Source organism: Electrona antarctica (assembly GCF_951216825.1).
Source record: "Electrona antarctica genome assembly, chromosome: 18".
Lineage (NCBI taxonomy): Eukaryota > Metazoa > Chordata > Actinopteri > Myctophiformes > Myctophidae > Electrona > Electrona antarctica.
The window spans coordinates 32,376,166-32,388,271 of record NC_136799.1 but is presented as its reverse complement, the minus strand read 5'-3'; the positions used below and the strand labels follow the sequence as shown (position 1 = coordinate 32,388,271).

At 42.7% G+C, this 12,106-nt stretch overlaps 1 protein-coding gene across 4 annotated transcripts in view; it reads right to left on the bottom strand.

Annotated features, from left to right (window-relative positions):
• The window catches only part of bahd1 (bromo adjacent homology domain containing 1), a 34,284-nt gene extending 22,178 nt beyond the window's left edge, over nucleotides 1-12,106 (bottom strand). The window contains exon 1 of one of the 4 annotated variants that reach the window (XM_079528902.1): nucleotides 11,888-12,106. The gene's annotated coding sequence lies outside the window, so the exon portion shown is untranslated. Of the gene's footprint in view, nucleotides 1-2,791; nucleotides 2,919-11,580; nucleotides 11,720-11,887 lie in introns of those variants that run through there. The other 3 variants (XM_079528900.1, XM_079528903.1, XM_079528901.1) reach the window with 3 other exon arrangements.

Genomic DNA, 12,106 nt, shown 5'->3' with positions numbered 1-12,106 from the left:
AATAACCAAGCGTAGCGAGTAGAAACGAGAGTAATAATGAGTTATGACCAAAAATGCTTGCGATGACTGACTCTGCTAGAACCATTTTTGCACAGCATAGAAATATTGATTCATCTTATAAAACACAAGCAAAATCGGACCTCCATGAATACACCTGCTCGCCAAATATGCAAAGAAAAACACCCACACACTGAAGAGTATGCTTGTTACCATGCCATGCGGCTAAGTACAGTCACAAGAACAAAATAGATGATTTTCAATAAAACTGCTAGGCTGCAAGTAAGAGACAGCATGAGAGATTATCTGCAACACATTTTGTATTTTATCCTACATGTACAGTCAAGAGAGTATAATAATCTAACAAAAACTATTAGAGATGCTTTTAAAGGAATGTGAATATGTGTATGGCTTTTGATTAAACTCTACCTTCACCATAACCTACATAAGCAGTGCTCCTTGACTTTCCTCAACATTGATGTTATCTTTTCAAACTGACTCAAGCAAAGTTATACTGGAAGCTATAGCTTAATGCTGAACTCGGAACAGACAGAACTTTAACAGGACAGTTTCAAACGTCTCGTAACTTGCTTGGGCCATTTTGCCAACTGACTCTGTGAACCGTGAAATGCAATCCATGAGAGAGCAGTTTAATTTTCAGATAACAAGAGAACAGAAGGAGACTCACGTTTGACCCCGTCTGTGTATATCAAATCAACTTGCTTCATTTGGATATGACATAACAAGCATAAAGGAAAAAGACAGCAGCTAATTGGAGAGCAGAAACATGTTTCCTCAAGAGAGAGAAAGGCAATTTGCAATATTGTTAGTCGAGTGCATCAATAATAATATTGTGATGATGATATTATTGGCAAAGAGAAACTGTTGGTCAAAGTAATGCTGTATAGAACATGATGCAGACTTGATTGTTGGAGTCTGGGGAGCCACAGTGTCCTTGTAATTTGGTGTCCCCAGCAAAATGTGTTAATAGAGCATCACAATTTTATATTTTATACGCTGGCTATTAAAAAGTGCCACTCCGCGAGCACAAAGTGAATTTTAATCTCGAAAGTATTGGAATATTTTGAATAGTTTAGCATTTATTTCAAACAAATCATCTCTTCTGGAAGTCTCTGGCACAAAAAGGGGTCCACGGCCAAATACATATCAGTGTAGGGGTTCGTGACATGAAAACATTTTAGAACCAATAGCCTATAAGCCACTAAGCCAGTGTTTCTCAACCTGCAGGTCGAGGTCCGCTAGTGGGCCATCAGAAAAGCCCCCTAACTATAAACTATAACTAAATAAACAAACAAACATGTTCTAAAAATGTTCCGCTGCTGTGTTAAAGGAGTAAGTAGTTCACCCAAAAAAATTACTTAATTTCGATCAATTATACGCCTTGAATTGGACTGGGACAAAAACTAAAAATTCTCCATGAATTCAAGGCTTCATGGGGTGTGTATTTGATAGAAAATAAGTCGTTTTGGGGGTGAACTAATCCTTTAAGTGGTCAGATGGCCTATAAGTAAAGTAAAATCCTAATTGTTCACTTATCTTAAACTGTTCATCATTTTGCTAGGGACCCCCTGGAACCCCTGCCCCTCCATGGACCCCTGGGGGTCCCTGGAACCCACTTTGAGAACCAGTCGTAACTCTCAGAGTTAAATGAACACTCAATATTTTGCTGTGCTATGCATTAAAGGTATAAGGGTACTAAGCAGTAATAAGTAGGCCTAATATAGCTCAGGAGTCTGTCTAGGAGCAAGGGCAAAAAGTTGTCCATTCAAGAGAGTATAGGAAAATACTTGGCTGGAAGCCGTCTCTAAGCAAATAAATTATACTATGTTAGGCTACTTACAGTAAAAAAAGAAATAAAAAAAGTTTCAATTAGGAGGACTATATGGATGGCAACATGTCACAAAGCAGCACCAGCATAAGTCTATTGTAAAATCATTTCTAAGACGATTTTGTGGCGCACATTAGACGGTCGTATCCAATTTAGAAGCAATTGATGGCCATTCTTTTTGCATTCAATAGCAGCTCGCTGAGTACTTAATTGAGTTTAATCTGTAGGCTATTAGAAGTCAGATGGGGCTCGGTTGCGGATGTGGCAACATACAGCATATGGCAGTCAGAGGCTATACACTTTAAGAACTGTTGTATTGTCTAAAACGGATTCAAACCAAGGGCATAGTGTAAGCTGTTCTTCATTCTAGTTGTCACGAGAAAAGGGCAAAACGGAGAAACCCTTGGGAATCTGCTCTTGCGCTGTGTGCAGCTTAGATAGGGCGTATCACGAAGTCCGCTTTCCTTGGGCAAATCATCAGTTCAATACTACACCACCACCACCAATTATAAACAGATCCGCATCCGCTAACTAATAGCACACGATCAACATAGATGCACTTCAGTGAACACCGACGAGTATTGAACAGTGATTACATGACAAAATAAACACCTTCGATCAGAAGCTCCTGCATCTCAGAGTCAGAGTTGGCCATCGTGCTGGACAGACAGGGTTATTTGACAGCATGCGGTGGTATAGAGCGGCTGTTAGTCCATGATATCATAAGTAAAAAGCTCACCGGGACGATGATCTACAACAGCGACCAGTCCAACCTCAACATGCTTGATCGAACGGGAGGTTTGGCCGTATACAGTCAATAATAATATTATTACGAGCTCACACGGGCTAGTTGTTCAAATGTAGGCTACTGTATGTACACCCCCGATCCTCTCTAATCTGCAATGGTGACTGGAATTACAGCCGTTGGGTTTGAAGATTCATTACCTTGTTGTGTCCCGTTCTCGGTTTAGAAGAAGACAAAAATCCCGTCCTGATCGCCAGTCCACTGTATACGTTCGGACTGTACGTCGAACTGAGAGACGATCCGCGGACCTAAACAGCCTCCTACCACACAGACATGGCAAAACGGTGAAACGGTGACCTACTTCCGAAGTGGCAGCATGCTGGAGATAATATTCATGCGCTGCATTCGCGATATTGCCGTTGCACCGGGACATCAAGAGAAGAGCAGCGGTGCACACTGCACACACTGCACAGGCAAGATAATATTACCGCCCGGTGGAAAAATGATCAAACTTCGCCGATCTAACAACAACACGAGTCCATAAAGGTCAGGACTCAGGAGTTATATGGATGGACTACACAAGACAATCACCATAGCATATGTGATCCTGTAGCTGCAGGGCACTTTGAAGAAACTTAAAATTTTCCCCCGAAATATATCACAGACACAGCTGAAATAGGACAAGTAGGCTAGGGTAGCCTACTAACCAATGGATGGTCTATGACATCAGTCTAAAAAACAACATTTATAGTCAAAACAAGCAATGTCGAGGACCATGCTGTCAAAACAGTTTGACAGCCATTATGTTGTAAAGTTGCCATCCAGTCAAAAATCAAGCTTAATTGGGATGGATGCTAATTAGCCTCATCAATATCAACTTTACAGTGTGTAATTAACAGCTGTAAACGAGCTGAGTGTGTAACTTAATGAGGCGTGAGTGCTGTGGAGGCAGGGAGGGCAGACTGCTGAGATATGACCTATACACTGCACTACACAGCATATACGCAAGAATACACCACAAAACAATGAACTCAGACAATGCAATGCACTACGCCAGCCAAGCGCACTCTGAACATTTGTCTTCCTTAAAATCAGCATGAAAGACCTGCTTGAAGTTAAGTTTCACCTTGAAATAACCTTCATGATGATCTTCAGGGGGGTTTATGAACGGTCTACAGCAGGGGTGCCCAAAAGGTAGATCGCAATCTACCAGTAGATCACAAATGCTGTGCAGGTAGATCACATGACATGCCCCTAAAGAGTATTTCATTTAAATATATTGAAGAAAAAAAACGATTAAAAACGTTTTCTCCCCCTCTATTTCCCATTCCAAGTGCATTTATCTTATACTGTACAGATTCAGAATGTAACACGAACTCTACTATTCCGAAGCCCCCTCAGGTACATATTTAAACTATTTTCAGCAATGGTATAATAATTGATTTGGTGGGTAGATCTTGCCGAGCTGGTCATTTTGAAAGTAGCTCTCAAGTCAAAAAGTGTGGGCACACCTGGTCTACAGACTACAAACGGTGTAGACTAGTGACATCCTTGTTGTGTTGCTAACACACAGTACAGGGCAGGGGTTCACACATGGGTCTACCACTGTTGACTGACGGGATGCCCAGGGACACAGTAGACTGACGGGATGCCCAGGGACACAGTAGACTGACGGGATGCCCAGGGACACAGTAGACTGACGGGATGCCCAGGGACACAGTAGACTGACGGGATGCCCAGGGACACAGTAGACTGACAGGGTGCCCAGGGACACAGTAGACTGACGGCGTGCCCAGGGACACAGTAGACTGACGGGATGCCCAGGGACACAGTAGACTGACGGGATGCCCAGGGACACAGTAGACTGACGGGGTGCCCAGGGACACAGTAGACTGACGGGATGCCCAGGGACACAGTAGACTGACGGGATGCCCAGGGACACAGTAGACTGACGGGATGCCCAGGGACACAGTAGACTGACGGGGTGCCCAGGGACACAGTAGACTGACGGGATGCCCAGGGACACAGTAGACTGACGGGGTGCCCAGGGACACAGTAGACTGACGGGGTGCCCAGGGACACAGTAGCAAACACTTTTTGTTCTCCATCTGACAGTGCCAAAGTCACAATTAAATGAATCAACCCAGTGAAACATATTATTCTTTTCTGCATGCAAGACTATTTTCTATTATTAGTCTGCAATCAACAAGACCTGGGTGGTGGTAACTGGAATGCCCGGCTTAAAACACGGTCACCCTCTTTTTGTTCCCCGGCCGACCGCTCGGTGGGGCGGTTCTTGTATTCTTGCATTTGCTTGACTGAGAATAGGGTTAGAAATATGTTTATGGTTAGGCATAGTTTTATTGGGGTTAAGTTTAGGAAGGAATAGGGTTAGGTTTTGGCACGGTTTTACTGAGGTTAAGGTTAGGAATAAGGTTAGGTGTAACCGTTGAAGCTTACTTAGGTTCGTTTAAGAATACTATACCAGGCTGATTTTGTTTTGAGGTGAGTGTTCTAGTATTAGTGGTGGTGTGCGAGGTGGGGGATTGAATGGCTGTGGTATTTCAACCGGATGTCAAAAGAGAGAGTGAACACATTTGCAATAGCTATAATGAAAAGGAAAGGTGACAAAATCAAATAAACAGATCTCGCCCTATCTCCGTAACTCATCAAGAACTTGGGAAATCGTGACACACAACACACCCATATACTGTTAGCTAAATCCTAAAAGGACACAGATGCTATCCCAGTCTTAATGGGCTAATGAGTACAGGATAATAAATAAAAAAAACGCATGGGTACCAAGGCTACCAAGACATAAATTGTGCATTCTTCCTAATTCAGATATTTTACTGACAGCCTGCATTTTGATAGTGCAAACCTAAAACTTGTCCTTTACCGATCTACTAACATGCACAAGTTGACATTAATCTTTCAGGTCTTCTTTAAATAGATTTGCATATTTGAAACCCTGAGAAGACAGAATGGAGAAGTGCAGCCAGCATTACCCACTCTGCACTTTTCCTGAGATAAATTAACCAAATGAAACCAGGTGACTGATTAAGCATCGATATCTCATACATTGTTCTTACAACTTACTTTATAGTAAATCCACTAATCACAAAGTAGAGGAAATGTACAGTATGTAGATGAAGATGTGTGTACGAGTCAATATTAGTAAAATGTTACCAATATTTCCAATCCAACAATGTAATCTTTAAATGGTGTAACAGTAATTCTGGTGCATTTTATTCCTAATCTATTCTTTATTTCCCTTTCTTATGCCTTATGAAAAGCTCACCTTTGGTGGATTAAATGTGCTACATACTGGTAGACCTACAAACATTTAAAAAACAAAACATGAGCCCAAGACTGCATACCAGAGTAAGTGTTGGTCGTGACTCATGAATATGGACAAATCAGTGTTGGCAGAACACTGAACAAGATAGAAAAACATTTTCTATCCTAAAGTTGAGAATGTAGCCTATACATGTAAAGATGACAGTTCAGAATCTCAGATCCGATAGGAAACAGGACAGGAAGTGCAATTAGGTGCTCTGGCTGCACCTCTTCAAACAGAGAGGGCAGAAATGCTGGGGATCACAGATGGAGAGAGAGAGAGAGAGAGAGAGAGAGAGGGCGGGGGCAGAGAGAGATAGAGCAGTGGGAGATGGTTGAATTGAATTGAAAGACAGAGTGAGAGAACAGCAGAAGAAGGAAAGTGACGAAGGAATCCAACACATCTCACAGTGTAGAGAAAAAGTCAAGCTTCGCAGAAATCAGGGCGCGGGGCAATTTTTCACTTTCAGTCCTCTCGTTTCTTTGCCTGACAGTCGCTCTGAAATACAGATGTTGGCCGGGAAGATTCAGAGTGACAAATAGAGATAGCACGGGGAGAGAGAGAAAGACAGCGAGAGAGACAGAGAGACACAGAGAGAGAGAGAGAGACAGATTTACTGCAAGACAGAGAGAGATTGTCATCATCATGTGGAACAATGACCCTCTAACGGAGGAGGCCTGTCGCTGTATTTCCAACACGGCTGAAGAAGGCTGAAGGAGGAGGAGGTGCCATCCTGCCTGCCCTTCTGCCAGCACCTCAGTCAGACTTTCAGCATCTGCCAGAGTGAAGGACGGTCGGTGCCATGTGCTGTTCAGCAGAGAGTCTGATGTTTGGCTGTCACACTGAGGCCCTCTATTCTGCCCTGTGTCACTTTATAAACGGGATTTAGCCCTACTACCAGACAACACAGCACACACACTCACGCATACATACACAGACCCTCTTTCTCTCACTCTCTGTAACACGCACTGGCGCGCGCGCAAACACACACACACACACACACACACACACACACACACACACACACACACACACACACACACACACACACACACACACACACACACACACACACACACACACACACACACACACACACACACACACACACACACACACACACACACACACACACACACACACCAGTGTGTGATAACTGAATGAGGCTCTAACCTTCACAGCTGTGGGTCTGTGGACAGCTGACTCCGTTCTCTGGGTCTCTGTTCTCCCTCTGTCTCTTTACCCACTTCCAACCATGTCTACCTCCTCTTCTGCTATGCTTCCACAAAACAGACCTGTAATTTTCACAGCTGTGTCTTTGGCATTGTGCCATGGCGGGAGAGAGAGAAAGAGAGAGCGTGAGAGTGAGAGAGAGGAAGGGGGCTGGGTAATGGATTTTAGAAGACTGCACTAACAGAACCCTGCTAATCCTGAGCCCATTGGGATTCACTGGTCACACCAACTAGTGAAATATTCAGACAAGTGAAACAGATTGAAATACCAGCCCAGGCCAGGCGCATTCAGCATGAAATATACATGTATTGTAGACACACAATGCAAAAAGTCCTATAATTTGTCACAAGCACATCACAGAGAAAATTCAGTTATCCATAATTACTAGTATACTTACTAGTAAGTTACTTCCAGCCTGATATTCTACTGTTTGCATAAGGCTGTATGAAGTATCCTTTAGTTCATGGGTTCCCAAACTTTTCAGTCCTCGACCCCAAAATAATGCTGCCATTGACTCACGACCCCAACCTAACCCCAGAGGTAATTTTATGCACATAAATGTGCACTTGGTGCGCACATACATAAGCCTAGGGCTATTCAACACATGTATGACACAAACAAAAATAACACACATAACCAAAATATTTACGATATACAAGTAATTGATTTACTATATTAACACAACTTTTGCCGGGGACATTTTCAGAATAAAGGCGCTAGAGTGCCAAGCAGCACTTCAACTTCAGCGTTCTGATCAAAACCATGGAGAGCGCCGTAGATTCAGAGATAATAGCAAGTTTTGTCGGCCCGTAAACAAGGAAGTGAATGGCTGCGCGCATGCGCAAAACATGTCCGGGAGTTCTGAGCAAAAAATGGATTTCAGCTATCCCGTTTTATATCATTAAAAAGGACGTGTACTGTATACACGTCCGAGGCACCCCACGGTTTTAATTGAGAGCATAAGTACAATGGACCACAATGGAAACAATTTTGTTTTATGTAAGTTGTGTTATACTTTTAGTATAACTTTTGACTGTAGGCCTACTACTTGTAGCCTACTGTTAATAATCTTGTTAATACATCATTCAATCAGAATCAAGTTTAGTGAGATAGGTGGGCACTAACCTCGCGTAACACAGACCAACACTAGTCTGTGTTACTAAATCGCTGTGTGAACCGGTCGGGAGCGGATGGTAAAATACGTCATGTTGTAGTCACTGATTTGTAGTCATCAGGCAGGAAACCACAACCAGAATAAGAACTACACAAAAAAATTCCCCACGACCATAATTTTAGGGCCTACCCAAAAATGTTGAATTTCCCCATGGGATAACAAAGGTATACAAACGCTAAATAGTCTCTGGAAAGTAAAGTACACTCACATTTATATTTTATAAATTAGCAAAACTACGCCGCATCAAGGATTTTATTGGGTAGGCCCTAAAATTATGATCGCGGGAATTATTTGGGGCTTGTGGTTTCCTGTCTGATGACTACAAATCATTGACTACATACAACATGACGTAAATTACCCACCACTCCCGACCGGATCATAAACCCGAAAAGGAATGATACCCAGGCTATGTGGGCACTATGCTTTCACTCATTCTATTGAAATGTATTCAGGTGTAAAATATTTTTGGAAACCCCTGCTTTAGTTAACTACTGTTATCTCATCAATTATAAGCTGGAAAACATATAGGAAAAGAGAATTGATCAACACAAATACATGACTGGAATTGGATAGTTGGTATTTCAACAGTCACTTCGATGTAGGCAATGGTTCTCAGTGGTCGCAGCTCAAACATCAAATAAAGCACTTATTCCTCTCAAAAGTGTTTTGGGGACAAAGAAAGGTTGGCTGAGTTAAATTGATGTCTTGCTATGTTATATTAGTCAGATGATACTGTTGATTGTTGTTCTGTGCCATATCTTCCAGGGAAAATTACCCACTGTAAATGCGTTCTAAATACGTTAAAATAAGAAATAACCAGTAAGACGCCCTGAGGGCGAGAAGTGACCTCGAGGTCGTGTGCACGCATCCACCTGGGTGACGGCAGACTGCTGGGCGAGCGCTGGCGCTTTGGCATGGGGGGGGGTCAACATATGGAATGAGTTCTGTACTGGCCATATATGGATCGTGTGCAGGGTTTGATGAGGTCAGATCAACATATGGAATGTCAGAACAGGTCAGCTCCATACTGTATATGGAGATCTAAGGGTGGCAATGGGGGCAGTGTCTTGAGTTTACAGGATTTGATGAGGGCCTTAATTTTCCGGCCTATTGAGAACTCTAGTTTTCGCCGGCTGCTGGGCGCGGCTGCACTAATAACTTTGGGGCGGGCCCGTCTAGAGTTTGAATGGACAGGCCTCAGTCAAAAGGGAGACATCGAAGAGGAAGGACGGCTGGGGCAGGATCAACATATGAAATGTCAGAACTGGTCAGCTCCATATATGGAGATCTGATGATCCAGTCTTCTCCAATCTGTATGGCTATCCAGGGTTTGATGAGGTCCGTGTCGTGATCTTCATATATGGAAATGGCCATATATGGAGCGTATCACAAGGCGTGATGGACTGGCGGCCATATATGGTGGCGTGACGTGTCACGAGGCATGAGCGACTGACGGCCATATATGGTGGCGTGACGTGTCACGAGGGACTAACGGCCATATATGGTGGCGTGATGTGTCACAAGGCGTGAGGGACTGACGACCATATATGGTGGCGTGACTGACGGAACGACGGACAGGTTTTACGGACAGGTTTTTTCATAGTAATCTCCGACCTATGGTCGCAATAAGTAGATAATAAGCAATGTTATTAATAAGCAATACTAGCCTCTGTTGCTGGTATACAATATGGACTTCTTCTGAAACATTTTTGCCAAGACTAAAATGCCCATGGTGTCTGTCTATTGCCTGTTTGACTGAACATGGGATGAGTTAGGATGATAGAGTCCACTTTGTGGTTTGCACGGATTAACATTCACGCTTGAATAGTAATCCTTTGTGGTGAAAGTTGTATCTATGCTTTGCCATACTTATTTTTGTGGCTGCAAATCTAAATTGATCTCGACATTTTTTTTACTTGAACTGCCCTGAACATTTTCAGCGCAATTGATATACGTACTATGAGAGCTTAGAAGATCGTTCTGAGGTAAGCAGATAACAAAAAATATACTAAAACAGAAAGATACAAAGTCATTTTTAAATCATACAAATTGCATTCTATTTGATTATATTCCAATTATTTGTATTAACAGCCTCAGCCCTCTTTCATCCAAACTTTAACATATCTATCCAATCACTATCCAACCACATGTTGCCTAAATAGATGGGTAGCCTACCCCCACCCCCACCCCATCTTTATTAAAGCAGTGAATGATAAGACAGCTGAGATATCTATGTGTCTCATACTTTAGACACAACAGGGCACTTCTACAGATATACTGGGATTATGTCCTAGATTTATGTCTAGCTTTATGCTGGTGGTGTGCCTCTATTCAAGATGCCGCTATGCTCCATGACATCAACCTCATAGGCGTATCAAGTTGTGTTGCTGAGAAGAGAGAATAGCAGACATAATGTAGCCAATAGCCATAGACCCTTTTCATAGCAGACTTGTTGACATGCCATTGTCTGGTGTGTCTCATTTAGGCGGTTCTATACAGTATGTCATTGAAATTAAATCATGAAGATAACTGAGCAGGAGATGTCCATGCTATAGTATACACTGTGATGCAAAAATGCAATGCAATACAATTTTTCTACTTCAGCTACATGAAACAACAATCACACGACGCTCTTATCATCATACATCCTCACATTCCGTGCTCAGCCAATCAAATCATCACAAATGTGGTACACACAGACACACAAAGCTGGGCATCGGAGGGCCTCAAAAATTGCTGTGAAAATAAGGTAAATTTGAAATTTCCCAAAACTATTAAGCAGCTGCCAGCCTGGATCTACTGGCATTTTGTTATTGTTGCTGTATTGTTTAATGGTTTGAGGCTGTTTTTTTTCATCAAAAAGAACATACATTATTCAACCGAAGCCAGCATTTGGCCAAGAGGAATTTTATACTACACACAACGCCTAGATTAATCTAGCATGCAAGCCTATACATTCAAATCTTTCCAAGATTCCAGTCAGTAGTATAACTTTCAGTCTATCATGCAACAGCAATATTGCCATTAACCATCTTGTGATGCAACAATCCCACGGTATATTTTAGCTACGCACAAGTGACTGCCACAACTTATTTTTCTGTGACCACATCAGACTGGAATAAGTAGTAGCCATGCATAGCCTACTCACTCATACGATTTGAACAAAGACTTGCACAAAGTTTAAATCTGCTTCAGGTGGTGACCAGTATAGGTGATACCGTGATACGTAGGCGATACTGTACCATTGATATTTTATTCCAGCTGGTTGGGTCACTTGGGTGTCAGCGCTGACTGGATCTAGTCAGTCAGTCCACACTCTTTATTGATTGTAAAAAATAGTTGATGGCTGTTTCTCTCCCAGACAGTGACCGTGAACTGTAGACCTGTGCTGACAACCATGTCCATAGACAACTGACACAGTCGCGTACTAACGACAAATTACTTTTACACAGCTGAGAGAGAGAGAGAGAGAGAGAGAGAGAGAGAGATGGGTCAGGTGTATCGTTCTCGCAAGTGAAGGAAAACAGTGGGCGACTCGCCACCACTCACTCACTCAGTTGAGTTGCGTTGATCTGTCCCGATCCACTAGAACGAAGCCTTTCTCGAAACTGCGCGATTATTACAGTCCCAGCGTAGAAATGCCAGTCGTTTGCAATAGAAACTACATATTTGTGTGTTGTTAACATACATAAACTCAGGTGTAAATCGCCTTCATTCGCGCTTTTGTAAACTGCGACTCACTTCAGCGTGTTTTTACATAACAGCATC